The sequence below is a fragment of the Macaca fascicularis genome, chromosome 16 (genome assembly GCF_037993035.2).
Source record: "Macaca fascicularis isolate 582-1 chromosome 16, T2T-MFA8v1.1".
Taxonomy (NCBI): Eukaryota; Metazoa; Chordata; class Mammalia; order Primates; family Cercopithecidae; genus Macaca; species Macaca fascicularis.
The window spans coordinates 79,874,154-79,892,343 of NC_088390.1; the positions used below are offsets into that span (position 1 = coordinate 79,874,154).

Genomic DNA, 18,190 nt, shown 5'->3' on the forward strand with positions numbered 1-18,190 from the left:
AATGCTCTTCATGGATATCTGCTCTACCCCATATTCAGGGCTGAATTTGTTGAAGTCCTAACCCTGGATACCCATGATTGTGGTCTTATTTATTATAGAAGTGGTTTTTGCAGACGTAATCAAGTTAAGATGAGGTCATGAGACAGGCCTCTAATCCCACATGACTGATGAAACAGACACACAGGAGAAGATGGCCACGTGAAGACAGATGAAGATGGGAGCAATGTAGGTGCCAGGACGGGAACGCCAGCACGGCTAGCAGCCCCAGAAACCAGAAGAGGCAAGGATGGGACTTCCCTTACAGACTGCAGAGGGAGCGTGGCCCTGCTGGCACTTTGATTTCAGCCTACTGGCCTCCACAACCGTGGGACAAGAAATTTCTGTTGTCTGAAGCCACCCAGTTATAGCACTTTGTTATAGCAGCAAATGGAACCACCCCCTCAGCTGCACCCCCCATATAACAGGCCAGCACTGCGTGGAGCCCCTGTCTGTATGCAGGTGTCCCAGACGCTGCCCTAGCAGAAGTGAGCCCCCTCTTGTATGCTCACATGTCCATCACGACAGCCCTAAACTTCTTGGAGCCTTGCTGGACCTGGTACACCTTGGTCATTTCTGTACCGTCAGTCCTTAATCTGGTGTCTTCCACAGAATAGGAGCTCAGTGGACATTGAGCAAGGGAATGAATGAAAGGGATTTTCTCGTCTCCAGGCTCTGTGATCATCCCTTACCTGCCCCTGCATCCCGCTGACCTATCACTTCTCATTCCTACTGGCCACTTCTCCATGTTCGGGCCTCCATTTGCCCTCCCTGGCCCCAGAACCACGTCATGACAGCTGCTCTGCAGTTGGGCCTGAGCTCAGCGAATGGTGACTGACGACATTCTGCGCAGCAGGGACCCTCGGGCAGCAGGATTGGCATGTTGGCGGGAGACACGGTGTGATTGATAGCCCTATGTGTTGATAGGTCCTTTCCAACCCCTTCCCCAGAGGCTGGCGCTTTCTGGGAAGGAGACCAACATGGCCCCCCTCCTCCGCCATTCACCCTTCTTTTTCTGTTGCCTCCCCTCTTTCCTGGAACTAAAACTCCTGCTTTTCCCCTGGTTGGCTGTGGATAAAGGGATGTTTAGTGTTCTCAGGCTCAGGCAGAGAATGAGGGGCTCCTTAGATTCCCCTTTTTCCTGCCAGGACACCCCCATCCAGACAGAGTGATGTGAGAGTCACATACCTACTGTGCCCTCTTCCCTCTAGCATGACTGGAACAAGGGCCTCCTTCCCAGAGCCTCTGTCTGCGGTCACGAGGGCCAGGCACCCCTGTGCTCTCTGCGTGTGATCCCTGAGCCCAGGTAGCACGACTGTCCCATTGCACAGATGAGAACACCGACGCTCAAAGACATGAAGTGACTTCGTCCAGGTTACACACATGGTCAGTGTAGACCCTGGGATTGGAATGCCAAGTCTCCATCTCCAAAGCCCACGTTCCTTCCACTGCAATGCATGAAGTGGGTTGGAAAGGCAATGGAGCCATCACTGGGTGCTCCCTCCTCGACCACGCAGAGGACTCACGCAGGAGCAAGGGTTCCATCTCCCCTCTGAGCACATCGTTCCCATGGACATGGGCTGCCGGGGATTGCCCGGGAAAGGCCAAACCATCACATGCATCCCATGGGTGAGGCCGTAGACGGCTGTCCAAGACCCACCTTCCTAGGCGTGTGTGGCCCTGGGCAGCCAGGCTACTTCTTTGGGCCTCGTTCCCTTTAGGGCATGATGAAGCTCGTCTCTGCCCACCCCTCCCCAGGGCACCAAGGAGTAAGCGAGAGCTGGCCTTTGAGGCAAGAAGCCCGGAGAACCATGGGTCTTGTCCCCAGCTGTGTGAGACCCCAAGACAGGCTCTCCACGGGGAACTGACACAGGGAGAGGGAGGGCCCCAGAAGCAGCCCTCGAGGGGGAGAAGGCCAGGAGCGTCCTAGGAGATCTTTGCTCACTCTAGCCAGGCCAGGGGCATACCGGGCAGGAGAGCAGGCTGGGAGCTAGGGTTTGGCAACGGACAAAGCCAGCATGGGAAAGGGAGAGTTTACAGGAAGGCGACAAGTTACCAGAAAGGACAATAAATTAATATAATAGGGCTGCTTGGCTGGTGACAGGGAATAAAACACATGGTCCAAAAGAGCCCCATGTGAGATTGTCAACAGGATGAATGAGAAGGGAAGAGGGAAACCGGGGAAAGAATGGGAACTGGAGGCTCACCGAGCAGCCTGTGGGAGGTGGCGAGGTGGCTGTCCTCACTGCACCACTACCTCCTCTGCCTCTTCTCAGATCAATGTTGGGACCAGAGCCTTCTCTCCAAACGGCCCCGCAGGATCCCATCCCCATCCTAGAACTCATTCCCTCCCTTTTGCACTGGCTCCCCCATCCCCACCTACCCAAGAAGGATGCCCCTACCTTGCCCTCTAGATTTTGGTGCCCTTGACTCCCATCCCAAGCAAATACCCTCGGCTCCTAGCCATAATGCAGAATATGCATTTCAACCATTCATTCGTTCACTCAAAGGTCAATTCATTCATTCAGCAAATGCTTTCTGAGCACCTACTATGTGCCAGGAGATGTCAGAGGGAGCAAGAAGGAAACCTCTGCCTCAAGGAGCTCCCAGGCCCACAGGGGAGATGGATGAGCTGCTTGGCAGTGGGACAAGTGCACGACAGAGCGAAGCACTTGATACATCAGGCTGCTGCGGAGGCACAGCTTACAGGGCCGTAATGGCCCTGGGGAAGGTGTCTCCAATGAGTATCCTAAATGGCACGAGCCAGGCGGGGCAGTCGGGAACACTCACAGGCAGACGGTGTCATTTGTGAAAAGCCAGGATGCGTGCAAGGAGTGGTGGCTTCTGGGAACTTTAGCTATTTCAGCACGATGGGGCTGGAGGGTGCGGGGCTGGGGGCTGCAAGGTGGAAGGAGATGTGGCCGGCCAGCACAGGGGCCGCAAGAGCAGGCCTAGGTGAGATGAACTCTGATCCAAGCCCTGGCTTTGCAAATTAGGACCTGCATGACCTTGGGCCAGTCAGGTAACTTCTTTGATCTGGTTCCTCTTTGAGGAGAAGAGAAGGGGGTGGGAATAATACATTAATATCTGCTTCAGAGGAGAAAATGCAGATGTATCTCTCAGCTTGGCTTCTGGGTTTTGAATGAATCAATGAATGAATGGTGAGGATCAGAGTCCTAGGCTTATAAATTACGTCTAGGTGCTTGGATGTCATCTGTGGGCGGTGGGGAGGCACTGGAGATTTTGAGCGTGTGTGTGTGTGTACGTGTGTGTGTGTGTACGTGTGTGTGTGTGTGTGCATATGTGTGTATGTGTGTCCTGAGGGCTTGTTTGGGTGGCAGGATCAGCCCAAGGCCCCATAAACCCACTTATGTCTCCATCTCCAGCCTTTCTTAGAGGACAGTCACGTGCAATGTGGGAAAGATGAAGTTGAGGATGGTCCTGAACGATCTTTGATGAGTATGCAATGAAGGACCCTCAATTCCTCAACACAGAGGATCTCAAAGTCATGACCCATCTTGTCAACCTTTCCTGCTCAGTGAACACCAGTTACAGGCCAGGCCCTGGCAACACAAAGATGTGCAGACATGGCCCTGCCCGGAGGCCTTCGCAAGCTGGCCTGAGAGATAGGATTCACACTGTGAAGGATGACTAATGGTGTGAGGCATCACTGGGCATGGGGTCACTATGGATACAGGAGCCAGGCGGATGGGCACTTGGGCATGAGTGGGGCCACTGAGGATTGATGGGGCAGTCAGGGGAGCTCCAGGGAGGAAGGGGACCCTGTGAGTCATTTGCTCACTGACCAATCCAGTGGCATTGGACTATCACTCTGTGCAGGGGGAAGGGAGCAGGATGATGTAGTCTTTGAGTTCATAGAGCTTAGCATCTACCAAGAAATGCAACGTTAAGCAGGGACTACAAGAGTAGAGGAAGGGGTGTGGATGGTGTGCAGGTGGTGATGGGAATGCATAATGCAAAGGAGAAACCTCTCGAAAAGGTCACCCTTATGGCAGACAGAAGCCAGGCAGAGGGAACAGCAGGGTAGGGAGTTTGGAGGGAAAGACAGCTTGGCCCATTCACGTCTGGCTCAGAACTGGAGGGGGGCCCTTGTGGTTGGAGTCGTAATGGCAAGAAGAGGAAAGGAAGAGGGAACAGGAGAAGAATGCGTGGGACCTGCACTGGCCTCATCAGTGAGCCACATCCAGGCTCCAGGGCTTTATCCTAATGCCAGTAAGAAGGCCCTGAAATGACATTGGCAGCCTGGCAGTTTTCTGCACCCCTCCTGGCAGTGCAGAGGAGTGTGGATGGAAGGAGGTAGGAGTGCAGGCTGAGAGTCTAGTTTGGAGGCTGCTGTTGTAAGACTCCAGGGCAGAGACGATCTCCCGGGGAGAAATACCTCCTTTGGTGGACTTCGTTTTCTTCTCTGTCCCATGGGGAAACTGTTCCCTGTCCAGAAGAAAAATGATGCTGAGGGGAGAGGAGGTGGCTTTTTCGCTCGGACTCTGGTGCTGACGATGGGGGTGGTGAGAAGAATGGGGATTGTGGAGCTGTTTCAGAGGTGGAATCAACAAAATCTGTGTTAGATTGGAGGGCATGGGGTGTCTGAGGGAGAGGGCAGTGTCAGCAGTGAGGGCGAGGTGACCGAGATGGAAACACCGCAGCTGCTCTGGGGAGAAGATGCCAGGTCCAGTTTCGGGCATGTTGTGGCCAGCTGGTTATCCAGGTGGAATGTTCAGGTGGTAGCCAGGCCTGGACCCCAGAGAAGGGGTGTGGAGCCATCAGTTAGCACTTACAGGGGAACTGGAACTGCACACGTTTCAAAATTCCCAGAGAGAAAGGGGTGAGTGAAGAGGCAGTCTTTGCTGGGTCCATCTCCAAAGTCTCCCCAGCTTCTTTTCCCGTCCCGGGTTCCTCAGCCCCATTCCTAGTCTGTGCAGGTGCAGTGAAAAAGAAGCAATGTGTATGAAGAGCTTGCAATGTGCCAGGTTGTCCCAGGTGATGCACCAAATCCACATGACAGTCCTTCAAGGTCACTACCACTTCTCCAACAGATGGGGAAGCAGCGACGCAGTGAGGCTGAGGATCAGCCCACGGTCACCCGGGAGTGAGCAGCAGAGGGATTCACACTTGGGGCCGGTCAAGTCCTTGGTTGGGGCCGGTCAAGTCCTTGGTTGGGGCCGGTCAAGTCCTTGGTTGGGGCCAGTCAAGTCCTTGGTTGAGCCCGGTCAAGTGCTTGGTTGGGGCTGGTCAAGTCCTTGGCTCCAGCTCTCGTCCCAAGGTGACCTACTGCCTCACTAAGCCCCAGGTGAACAGGGAGGGCTGCTTGCTCCCTGTTCTCCACTGTTTTCTCCCAAGCCAGGGACTGAGGCCTTCCACTCCTCCATCTATCTCCTGCTCTCTGTTGACTCTCTGACACTGCAGGGTCGCCATCCAGTACAGCAGATCAATCTCTCTATGGCTCATCTGCTCCCACTGCATTTATCCCCTGATGGTCGAAGCTTTTATTTCCGGGTGAGAGGAGCATCCCCTGGCCATCCCCAGGCACAGATAACTTATGGACCAATCAATACACCCATTAACCTTTGGACCATGGCACCGACACAGGTGCAAGGAGCCGGGGGAGCAGGCCTCGCCCCTGCACCTCTGCCATCCTTGAGGTCCCTGAGCTCTGCGCAGCTTCTACAGCTCCTTCTGGGGGCTCTCACGGGGTCTTCTCATTGTTGCCCCCTCTTCTGTCTTTCTTGAGCTCTCTTATACCATGTTGGCTACCTGAGCCTTCTGTAAATACCTCCTTTAGGGACTTATCTTTCTTTTCTGTCATATGGGGAAACTATTTCCCTGTCCAGAAGAAAGATGATTCTGGGGAGAGGGGCGGTGGTTTCGTTTGTAATGAGCGAAAAGCATGCATGAGTGGGAACCGGGAAGTCCTACAGTCAGTACCAAGGATGGGGGCGGCTGAGGGAGGACCAGGCTGGAAAACAGAGATTTCACTTGGGTCTGCCTCTACCACTGGGGGCTGGGAGACTTTGGAAAGGCCACCTTACACCTCTGTGCCTCAGTTTTCTCATCTGAAAATGGAGGTAGCATCGTCAGTATGAAGAGTGGAATGATTATGAAACAAGGCAGGCTAGGATGCTGCCTTGTTAACAAACCATGGCCAAATTAGGTCAGGGCACTGGGTGGAGTAGGGTTCCCCAAAATTCATTTCCACTTGGAATCTCAGAGTGGGACCTTAATTTGGAAATAGAGACTTTGCAGGTGTAATTCTTCCTGTTAAGATGAGGCCATCCTAGATCAGAATGAGCCTTAAATCCAATGGCTAGTGCCCTTACAAGACGACCAGGTGAAGACACAGACACATGCGGGGAAGACAGCCATGGGAAGATGAAGGCAGAGATTGCAGCGATGTATCCACAAGTCAAAGAGCACCAAGGGCTGCCGGCAAACACCAAAAGCTAGAGACAGAGATGGAACAAGTTCTCCCTCAGTGCCTCCAGAAGGAACCCACTTGGCTGACACCTTTACTTTGGATTTCTGTGCTCCAGAACTCTGAGATGATATGTTACCTGAGTCACCCAGTTTGTGGTATTTGTTATGGCAGCCACAGGAAACACATAGAGTTGGTAATGAGGTAGTGGGAGAGATTTCCTTAACACAGGACCCATTCCTGCCGCCCAAGTGGGGTGGAGTGAAATTCTCTATGGACATGCGCAGGGTGGAGGGAAGGGGGGAAAACCCTTCCACATCTTGCATTCCAGTCGAACCTTTACCTGAAGACGGGGGCAGCTAGCTTCTTTATGCTTTGCTCTAGCTTCTTGTCTCCTCTCTGGCATCCGTTTATGATAGTCCCCGCCTGCATTAGTCCATTTTCACACTGCTATAAAGATACTGCCTAAGACTGGGTAATTTATAAAGGAAAGAGATTTCATTGACTCACAGTTCTGCATGGCTGGGGAGGCTGTGGGAAACTTACAATCATGGCAGAAGGCGAAGGGGGAAGCAAGGCCCATCTTACAAGGCAGCAGGAGAGAGAGAGTGCAGGGGAAACTACCAAACACTTATAAAATCATCCATCAGCTCTCATGAGAATTCACTCACTATTGTGAGAACAGCATGGTGGAAACCACCGCCATGATCCAATCACCTTCCACAAGGTCCCTCCCTTGACACTTGGGGATTACAATTCGAGATGAGATTTGAGTGGAGACACAGAGCCATACCCTATTGCCTCCCTAGGATCCGTGGAACACCAAGGATCCTATATACTGCGGTAGGGGCTGTAGGCCCCTGGCACGGGTGGAGCTTGTACTGCTGGTTGGGTGGGAGTGATGATGTCCAAATGGCACTACCACATGCATCCCTTTCACCTGGTCCTATGGGTCTCACTCCCCATTAGCATTCTCCAACCTTCTCCCCATGATGGTCTTAACAAATGTCATGGCACCATGTTAATTTTCAGAAGGGAACCATTTTGAGCATCTGTTAGTGGGAACCACCATGCCCCTTGTGGCCCCAGTAGAGCATCTAGCTACAAACCCATAGGAAAAGGGGACCCCGTCTGTGTTCTCTGGCAAGGCTCATAAGACCCTCCCCAATCACCAGCCCCAGGGAGGCTTGAGGGACCTCTCTGGGGTGTCTGACTATGCCAGTCACTTACTTCCTGACTCTCTAACCCTGGTTTCCATCACCTTCTCCTAGTCTTCCTCCTTTTCCCGCCCTTCCTTCCCTGCCTTCCTTCTGCAGTTCTGAAATGTTTGATGTTTCCAGCTTTCTGCTCTGATCTTCCTCACTCCCACCCTCATCCCTTGGAGAATTCAGCTGCTTTTCTTTTCTGCTTTTAGCTATGGCCTGGATGTGAATGCCTCCCAGATCTTTAACCCTGATTCCTTGCCTGTATAAGTCAACTGTATTTTGATGACCTCCAACATGCTCAAAAGTTTAAAATATCCAAAGCTGAGCTCTGGTCTCTGCAAGCTTGTAGCTGTCCCGTAATTTTCTAATATAGTTAGCGGTCTTGTTTGCACAGTCGTCCAAGCCAGAAATAATGGTGCCATCCTTGGATTCTTCCCTGCCCTTCTCCCACCTCTGACCACCCACACACCCCCAGGTCCTGTGAGCCCAGCTGTCCCAGTTGTGGTGCATAACATGGCGTCTGGTCCACCGTCGGCATTCAATAAATATTTTCTGAACTAACAAATTAGTCCTGCTGGGTTTACCTGCTAAGTATTCCTTAAACTGGCAGGCCACCCCTGCCCCATCTCTGATCCAGATTCCATCTGCCAGGCCCTTACCGCCTCCCAGCTGCCAGTCATTAGCCCAATCTACTTAATTAAAGGGATTTCTAACCATGTGCTTCCTGTTCAAATTCCTTCAATGGCACCCCATTGCATACAGGATAAAATACTTCTCAATGAGGAACATGTAGTTCTTTTTGTCACTGAACCAGAGACATGGTGGAAATTCTGGAAATACTGATTCCATGGAAGGTCTTAACAACTTGTGGTTTCCTCACAAACCACACACCCTTTCCCCTGGGCCTTCACTCCTGTCAATCCACTGCCTGATGCCTGTGGCCTGTGCCCACCCACCGGCTTCTCCTGGACACTGCCAGTCAGCCACAGAGTGGCTGAGGTGCCCCTCCCTATCGGTGCCTTCTAATCTCCATCATGGTGCATTACAATGATCTCTATGCATTCGTCTCTCTCTAGAGACCAGATGTTCTCAAGGGGGGTGATTCTGAACTCCTGCCTCCAGCTCCCAGGGGACCCCTGGCGATGTCTGGAGATGTTTTTGGTCGTCACAACTGGAGGGAGGGGGATGTTATTAGCATCTAGTGGGTAGAGGCCAGGCTAAATGTCCTACGATGGACAGGACAACCAAGAACGATCCAGCACAGAATGTCAACCATGCTGAGGCTGAGAAGCCCTGGGCTAGACAGGAGCGAGGTCCATGTCTGCCCATTCCCACCTCCAGGGCCTTGCCATGAGCCTGCCACACAGTAGGCCCTCATTGTGTGTCTGCTGAGTGAACATCCCTACAGCCCACCCCAGGCCTAGAGTGAAATCGGATCACTTCTTCTCCAAACAGGAGGGCTGGGCTATGAAGAAAGGGTACGGGTTGCCTCCCAGGCCTGAGTCAGGAGGCAGGGGAGGAGGCCATGGAGAGTACTGTCCTTCAGAGAGGAGCCACTTCCTCCAGGAGCCCGGGCGGATGCGACCAATTTAGCTAACAAGTTGCCAGGGCTGTGATGACGTTGCCAGACAATGAAATTGCCCTTCTTATCAACATGGACTGCCAGACTGATGAGACAAACAAGCCTGTTAATTAGGCCTGTAATGGCAGCCGCAAAGGGTACAGCATTTCCAAGGAAACGGGGGGCTGGAGGCTCTCTCTTGTCCCACCAGAGATGGGGCATGCAGTGGGGCTTAGCTGCATTCTAGAGAGGAAGGCAGGCTCATCTCACCGTGGCCATGGCCCCACGAGGCCTGGGCCCGAGAGGGTGGTTAGCGTGTCTGTCTTCAGTCACAGGCTTCCCAGGGACAGGGCACAGTGCAGTTAACTCTGTTGTGGCCCTCGGTGTAGCGATTTGCCCAGACAGGCACTTAATAAAGGTATTTAATAAAGATGAGTATAAACATCAAAGGGTCCCTCTCCTCTTTCAGGTTCCATCTTTCTCTCTCTTCCTCTCCAGCCGTTCCTCAGACGCCCACCTTGTTCTTGTCTTTCTCAGAGCCTCTCTGTCCAGCCCTCTGTGTAACCCTCATGACCCTACGGGACACAGGCATAGCAGCGCTCCATCAAGCAAGACCCGGAGAGGTCTCCTCATCGGTATCCCCTTTGGCTGGTACGTGTTGGTGGGATGTGCCAGTCACTGCCTCCCGACCCCATTCCTCAGCATCCCTGGTCCTGCAGCCAAGGACACAGGTAGGCATGCAGCCAGGCCACACTCTGGGGCCCCGGGGCCGACTGGCACGGTGGCTTGGCCTGGATTCAGAGGCAGGTTGCCGAGCCTGGAGGAATGACATCCCCAGAGCAGGCGGGCACATTCCCTGGCAGTCTGTCTGGTCATTGGGCAGTGGCCAACCACACAGGTTTGTGTCCCAGCAAGAATGCAAACAGTCTGGGACACCCCACGTCCCTGGACACAGGCCCTGAGGCCCTCTAGGGAAACACCTAACTCCAGATCATCACTACTTCCCACCATCATTTCCCTGGCACAGGGAGGTCCTCTCCACCTCCAAGACTCAGGTTCCCAAACGCTCTGTGCTGCCACTTGGACCACACCCAGCTACAGATGTGCCAGCAAGCCTCCCAGAAAGGACCCTCCCCCACCCCCTACCCCCCAGACAAATTGGGGAACCCACTTGGGCATCACCAGCACCTTTCTTGCAGCCTTCTCTGTCTTCGCCAGGCTCCCTGTCACCAGCAGGCCCCCTCAGCCTGCCCTCCAGCTCCTTCAAGGAAGTGCCTCTTTGAGACTCTGCCCCCAAAGAAGGGTCATTATTGCTAATGCCTTTTCTCCCCCATCTGTTGTGATTGTTTACACTCCACTTGCTAATTAGAGACTAATTAGCTGGTGCTGAAATTCATCACTTTCCAAACACAATGCGGCAGCAGGAAAAGCACAGTGATGCCGGCAACATCTGCACCTCTGCTTGCAGCCAAGACGCCATTCTGCTCCGCCTGCTCCCCCCGCTCCTCCTTCCCCGCCTCCTCCCCTCCTCTTCCTCCTCCTCCTCCCTACCCTAGGGGCTTCCAGTAAGCCCCTAGAAGCCTGGGGATGTCTGCACTTTTATTCAGCAACCACAGGACAGTGCAGTGCGGTGGCTGGTAGGAGAGACTCAGTCCATCCTTGCTGAAGGAATGAATGCTTGTGTATGAATGAATGAGGATCAACGAGCAGATGCAAGAGTGGGTCTGCTGCTGGGGAAAGGGGAGTGGAATTAAATAGCTGGTAGGCAGCGAGACACAGCTGTCCACAATTCGGAGGAGGGTGGCACGGGGCAAGGCAGGGACCAGGAAAAAAGCATTCCTGGGACAGAGAGGCAGCGCTAAAGAGGTGACGCCGGCAGACGCCTGAGCTCTGCGAGGCCTGGGGGGTATGGAGTGGAGGGTGCAGGGACAGCATGGGGGGGTGATGGGAGAAAAGACAGACAGGAAGGAGAAGGAGAAGTCAAGTCACAAAAGGAAGGGGCAGGAAGACGCACAGAGGCAGAGCGTGAGACCGGCAGGGCAGCAGGGAAGGCCGGTGGAGGGGAGCCAGAGGTCTTGGAGTCCTGGCGCTGGCTGGCTCTGGTGAGGAGGTGTGACTGCATCCTGGGATTGAAACCATCCATTTGCATGACAGCCGAGAGTGGCGCAGGCCTAGGCCCTGATCTTTCTTCCTCTCATTTAGGGGAAAGCGGCGGCTATTACCCAAACTCCCCTTCTTCTCAGTAGGCTGCAGGCAGTGGGCCAGGCTCCCTGGACTCCTTTGCATCTTCTAGGGCTCCCTGTGCGGATACTCTGTGATTGGCCGATCTGCGCGCTGCTGGGTCTAACGAACCCAGGAGGAGGGAGGCAGCCTGAGACTCCAAGGGGCAGATGGGGTCTCTAGCCCAGGCCTCAGTGCACAGTTTGAGGAGGAGTCCCCAGGACATCCTGGAATCTGGAGGAGAAAGAGCGGAACCTCTTCCCTGCCCATCTCACAGTGACATCCCAGAGGACACCGCCAATCCCCTACAGCCCTGACCAGGAAACCGAAGGTGGCCTCGACGCCAAGCCTCATCCGTGTGTGACGACAGCACGGGGCTGCCCTCTCTTGTGCATGGGTTGCGTACATTTCCTGTCCCACCTTCCTTGAGAGCAGGATTATGGGAGTCACAACCACGCAGGTTGCAATCCCCGCTCTGCCGCTTTCTGCTGCTTTCTGCCGCTTTCTGCTGCGCGGCTTAGAATGCGCTGCATAACTTCTCTGAGCTCATCTGTAAAATGGGGATGTCCGCCCTCCCTCCTGGCGTTGCTGACAGGACAAATGACATGATGGCTTCATCTTAGGCACGGTGCCCGGTACTGGTGTGCACTTGCTGGGCGAATGGTGGGTTGGGGCACTCTGCAGTCCGGCTGCCTCCTGGGGAACACAGACTGTTTCCTTCCTCCCCTGTCTTGCTTCACAGGCAACACATGTGTGCTCACACGTGTGCTGGTGAACACTTAACATCCTGTTCCCCAGGAAAAATAAAAAAGCCCGGATTGCCCACCATTGCCAATTTCCCTGGTGTAAATGCTCCAGCCATGGCTGATTTGAAGCTATCAGTGGGACATCACGGGCCACAGACTGGGAAGAGAGGTGCACAGTGAGCACCGGCTCTGGCACACCATTGCCTGCCCATCACCAAAGGAAGGGTGTGGAGCAGAAATCTCTCTATCTATGGACGTGGCTGGCAGGGGGCTGATTAGGAACCTGGGTGGGGCCAATCAAGTTCCTGGCACACAAAGCTGCTTGGATCAGAATGATCACTGTTCATGTGGGGAGAAGGCAGGGGGCGGCTGGGGTGATGGATGCCCTCCGTAAGGACCACGCCCACCCTGACACTTTTCCTCTTCTGATTTCACACATCTTGGAAACTCTTACCTGGTTCCACCTGCTTTGCCTACACTAGCAAGCAAATCCCAATTTCCCCGCCCTGCAGTTCATGGACCAGAGCACACCTGGGCTATATCAGCATCACCCAGAGGGCTTGTTAGACCACAGAGGTGCAGGGCCCCACCCACGGCCTCTAATATAGCAGGTCTGGGTGGGGCCTGAGATTTGCATTTCTAGCAAGTTCTCAGGTGATGCTGCTGCCTCACAGGCCACCCTTTGAGAACCACTGGCCTAGCGGGAGGGCTGGGTCAGCAAGCAGGTCACTGGGATCCAGACAGCTGCAGGCTGTGCTGTTGTGGAGGATTCGGTGTTGGGAGTTCAGAGGCTCTTTTCATGCCCCAGAAGAAGCTATGACTTACTTCCTTGTTGGTGTTCCACCCCAACCCCTCTCCAGCCTCCTTCCGAGGCTTCCACTGAACCCCCCACCTCTCTGCCCTCTAACACCCTCCAAGCGTCCAGGCTGGCTGACCTGGGCACCTCCCGCCTCTCTTTGTACCAGGGCTAAGTGTGCAGATGTCTTTTCAGGCAGGGGAAGAGCTGACCAGGGGGGCCACACAGAGACAGCTGGGGCTGCTGGCTATTGTCCTAGAGGCAGCAGAACACGCTGCCCCCACGCCAGCGAGGGGCGCCGCAGAATCACTCATTGCTTTCCTTCTCCAAGGCTCCATGTGCAAGCAATGCACAACTAGTTTCTGCCTCACATCCCCTGGCCATGCTGGGGGCAGGTGACAAGGGTCCACTGGGGACTTCTTTTAAGTTGGGGGGGCTACAAAAGTGGCTCCAGAGGGCAAAGGAGACTGCAGCCCCGCTTCCTTCCCTCCTCTGCCTTCCTGCTGATATTCTAATCTCGGCCTCCTGAGTAACTAATCCCCCTAATGGGATCAACATGTCTGTCCCTGCACTTTATTTACATAATGGGACAGGGAGGCCTCCCTCTAAACAGGTTGGAGGGCCGCTGGGTGGAGGGGCAGGAGTGAGATCTGGGGTGCAGGAGCATTAGCTCACCCTGAGGCTTTGGGGACTGTGAGGATGGATCTTAGCATGGTGCTGGTCAGAGGCGACGGCTCAGGATCACGACGCATGTGCACGCATGTGCGTGTGTGCGCGCGCATCATGTGTGACTGGGCCCTCGGTTAATACTCAGCCGCAGATATTAATCCCTTTTTATGCAAAGAGACGATGGATTGTGAGCCCTGAGATATCAAACTTGAAATTCAGCCAAACTCCTGCCCTGCTCCCCTTGCCCCTGCCAAATGGCCACGTCTGTTAACGAGGGAGATAAACGGAGAGGCCATCAAAGCAGATTTTCAATCTGTCGATTTCGCTTTGGGGCCTTCAGAACTCGATGGTTCACCTCCCGCTTCTGCCCCGACTCCAGCCTCCTCTGCCTTCGATTCCCACTTTGTTCCCCAGCCCCCATGCTTTTATCTCCCAAAGTTGGATCTATTGACCCAGCTCATAAGGGCTCCTTTCATCGGGCTCCAGATCTGCTAATGGAGAGGCAGGCGGAGGGGCGGAAGGGATGGAGAAGTGGGTTCTGCAGCCTGGAGCGTGGGGGCTGGGGAGAGGGGGAGGTTTGGGGGGATGAGCAGGTTGCCAAAGCAGACTGAAGCCTGTGTGGGTGGGGATGTGCCCAGCCTGGGATGGAGGAGGAGGCAGAAATCAACTCAGGGAGGGAGAATTGCACCTAAGCAGGGGGAAGGAAGGCCCTTCTCAATGTGCCGATCCGATGGTGCATCTCCTGCTGCATTGACTCAGTTTCCCCACTTCAAATTCACTTTGCTCTTCTATTGTCTTGCCAGGAAGCACCCTGAACTCATCCTTATGAGTGAAAATAAAAAATGACACCAGGGGAAGAATAACAAAACAGTTTCCCCATTCACAAACCCCCAATAGCTAAAAGAAAACGGGATGAAGAGTGCGGAGGGGTCGCCTGTGCACTGACCTGACCTGGCACACAGTCCCCACTGATCTCTTCAGAATGGGTGGTTTTATTTCCATTCTGCAGATGGTAAGAGTGTAGATAGGTAACTTACAGCTGGTGCCTGGGAGACAGACTTCTGACTCCAGGAATGGCAGTTTTCATTGCGCTTGGCCTGGCAGGAAAGGTTCAGTGAATATTTGTAGTAATAGCACAGACTCAGAAGCCAGACAGACTGACCTCCAGTAGGTGCCACAATTGTGCTGATTTTATCGACAGGGAAACTGAGGCACAGAAAGGTCAAGCAGCTTCCCAAAGCCACCCAGATACAAATCAGCTGGCCAGTCTGCTGGCTCCTGAGTCTGTACTCCAGCCGCTCCACCAGGCTCCGATTTCTTCTTTGTTTTCGACTCCCCTTACCAGCTCCCCCGGGCCCCCATCCATCTCTCCGTCTCCTTTTAAATGCATCACTTCGGGTCTTCTGCCAGAAACTCACCATGTGATGCTGGGGCCTCGGAGCCCTAATCCAGGACTCTGGCTTTAAAATGTGCAAAGATAGCTCTTTCAATAAATACAAAAATAAGTAAAATAAACGTACACAGGTGACATTTGAAAAGACGAACGGATGAGCAAACTACCTCGTGGCCTCCAAATGAACAGAATCAAACAGGTTCTCGCCTACACCCAGGCCACCCAGGGCCACACTGGGGATTCAGGGAGGGCAGCTCCGGAGAAACACTGTGATTCCTCTGGAAGCACCCAACTCTACCACGATCAGAGGAGAGGAGAGGAAGAGGACAGGAAATCACATTAGCGGGTGCCCAGTGTATACCACAGCCATTTCTTCTCAGCCTTAAGAGGCTAGGAGTCCCACCTTGGCCTCAGTGTCAGCACTTTCTAGATGGGGCACTGACCAGTTAGCAGCAGAGTGGGCCTAGAAGCCAGGCCTTTGGACTCCCTTGCCCTGGGCCCAGGAGGTCACCCATTGCTGCTCTAACCTTCAGGGCACTTAGTTTCTGAACCACCAGGTGCCCTTCTGATCTCCTTTGTAGACCCTGAAAGCGTTCTCTAGAATATAGTGAGCCTCTATGAGGAAGGGGGCAGGTGACCTCAGGAGAAGGCTGGAGAAAGAACAGGTGGAGTGGCCTTACCACGGTGCCCTGCCTCAGTTCCTTAGAAGCCCCCATCCCCAAAGAGAAGAGGAACCAGGGTATGTCCCGCACCCCAAATCTCCCAAGGAACTAAGGAGAAGCTTTGGGGATATTTCCTTGTCGCGTGAAATGTGTTTGGCCATCACTCCCTGAAGAGGCTGAGCAGACCCCTTAAAGAGAAAGAACAACCGTTAACGGGGACAGCCAGAAATCATTCATCTGTCATCAAAGGGAAGTGAAGTCTGTGAGGGAGGCAGTCCGGGAGCGCCGGGGCAGGGTCAGCGGGAAGGGAAAGATTAAACACCCAGCCATACATCAGCCCTGCTCAGCTCAGCACAGCCAGGAGTGGGCAGAGGCCAGCAGAAGAGGGCGGGCCAGATGGGGACGCTGATGGGGAGAGGCGAGAGGGAGCTAGGGGGTGGTGGGGGGCGAAAGCACAGCTAGGGTTCAGATCCAAGGATCCTTTGGTGAAAGCAAGTGACACAGCATCGGAGTCACATACGAAACGTTTTGCTTGGGTGGCAGCAAGAGCCTTGTTGTGGGTGGAACTGAGTCCCACCAGAGGATACAGTGAAGCCCTCAGCCCTGGGACCTGTGAATGTGACCTTCTTTGAAAATAGTCTTTGCAGAGGTAACCAAGTTGAGATGTCATCACGAAGATGGCCCCAATACAATTTAACTGGTGTCCTGAGAAGAAGAATATGGGCAGAGACACACGGGGGGAATGCCATGTGATGACAGAGGCGGAGACGGGGTCATGTGGCTGAGCCGTGGTACCCAGGATGGGCGGTCCCCAGCGGAGATGGGGTCATGTGGCTGAGCCGGGGTACCCAGGATGGGCGGCCCTCAGTGGAGACGGGGTCATGCGGCTGTGAGCCGGGGTACCCAGGATGGGCGGCCCCCACCGGAAGCTGGAAGAGGTGGGGAAGGATTCTGCTCAGAGCCTCCGAGGGAGCAGGGCCCTGCTGACACCCCGAGGTCACACGTCCCACCCTCAGCAAGGCAATAGAATCTATTTCGGTGGTTCTAAGCCACTGAGCATGTGACTTTGTTACTGCAAATCCCAGGAGTGGATTCCATCCCTGACTTCATTCTCCAATAACACTGGAACTTTACACACACACACAGTCCCCAATACAATAAACGTATTTCTTTGTGTCTAACGTCAACGCTTCCTGCTGTCGCAATGAGACTACTGTAGCTTCAGCAGGGTCTTTCATCACCCCTGTGATTCTCCTAACGGAATACGGGACTAGGTATGATATTTGCTATTAAACCCATAACATAATATATATCATATACCCATTTTATAACTGAGGATAATGTTTATTTATTTATTGCTCCCACTTAAGCAAAACGCTTTGTGCATGACCCTGGTGCTATGTCACTTGCTTTCACCAAAAGGTCCTTGGGCCTCTTCCCATTTGATAAATGAGGAAACTGAGGCTAGCTAGGAGGGTAACTGGGAGGACAACCATCAGTTGGTAGGAAAGTCTCACATTTGGGCATCCATGCCAGTGACCTGTCCTCTGCCACTCCCCTCGTGGGCTGTGGTTAATCTACCGCTAAGTCAGGCCCTACCTGGGAGGCAGGTGAGCACTTGACAGAGATTACTGGGTGGTCCAGAGTCTTCCCTGGGGCAGGGGTTGGGGCCAAGCCTGCCCTGTAGTTGTGGCTACACCGTACACCCCAGCCTCCCCTATAGCACTCACCGGCAAATGTGGTCTCGGCCATCAAGCTGCCAATGGGCAGCTGCTAGGCCCCCTGAGAGTGGATGTCTGCCCAGCCCCCAACATGGGGCACCCCTCCCATGCTCCTGGCCAAAGTGGTATGAGCACCCTCAGAGCAGCTGTGAGGACAGCTCTGGCTGGGGAGAGGCAGCTGGGCCCCAGGGGGCTGGGGCACCAGCAAAAGGAGGTGCCCTGGGGTCTGCAGGGGATGGGCTGCAGTGTGTGGAAACAGCTGCCTGCTAGGAGCTCTCCACCCTTCTAAAAGGTAGACCAGGCCAGAGCCAGGCTCTCCCTGCTGGTGGAGCGGATGTGGGGCATGGCTCATCCCCAAGCCGCAGATGACATCAGAAGGACCAAGGCCAGCTTGGACAGCACACTTAGCACACAGGTGCCTCGCTGGGTACTCCATCCCATCCCCTCTCGACATCCTCACCTCTGTCTTAGCAGGACAATACTGCACCACCCCCATTTCACAGACAAGGACCCTGAGATGTGTAGAGAGGTGAGTGCCCATGGTCCACTTCATGACGACGTCAAGGCCAGAGCTCGCTCCACCATCCCTCCATCTCTCCCTGCTGGCTCTCCATTTCTTTTTTTTTTTTTTTTTTTTTTTGAGACGGAGTCTCGCTCTGTCACCCAGGCTGGAGTGCAGTGGCCGGATCTCAGCTCACTGCAAGCTCCGCCTCCCGGGTTTATGCCATTCTCCTGCCTCAGCCTCCCGAGT

The 18,190-nt window shown here is 54.2% G+C and overlaps 1 protein-coding gene across 2 annotated transcripts in view; it reads right to left on the reverse strand.

Annotated features, from left to right (window-relative positions):
- The window catches only part of SDK2 (sidekick cell adhesion molecule 2), a 313,701-nt gene that overhangs the window by 192,269 nt on the left and 103,242 nt on the right, over positions 1–18,190 (reverse strand). The window lies entirely within an intron of this gene.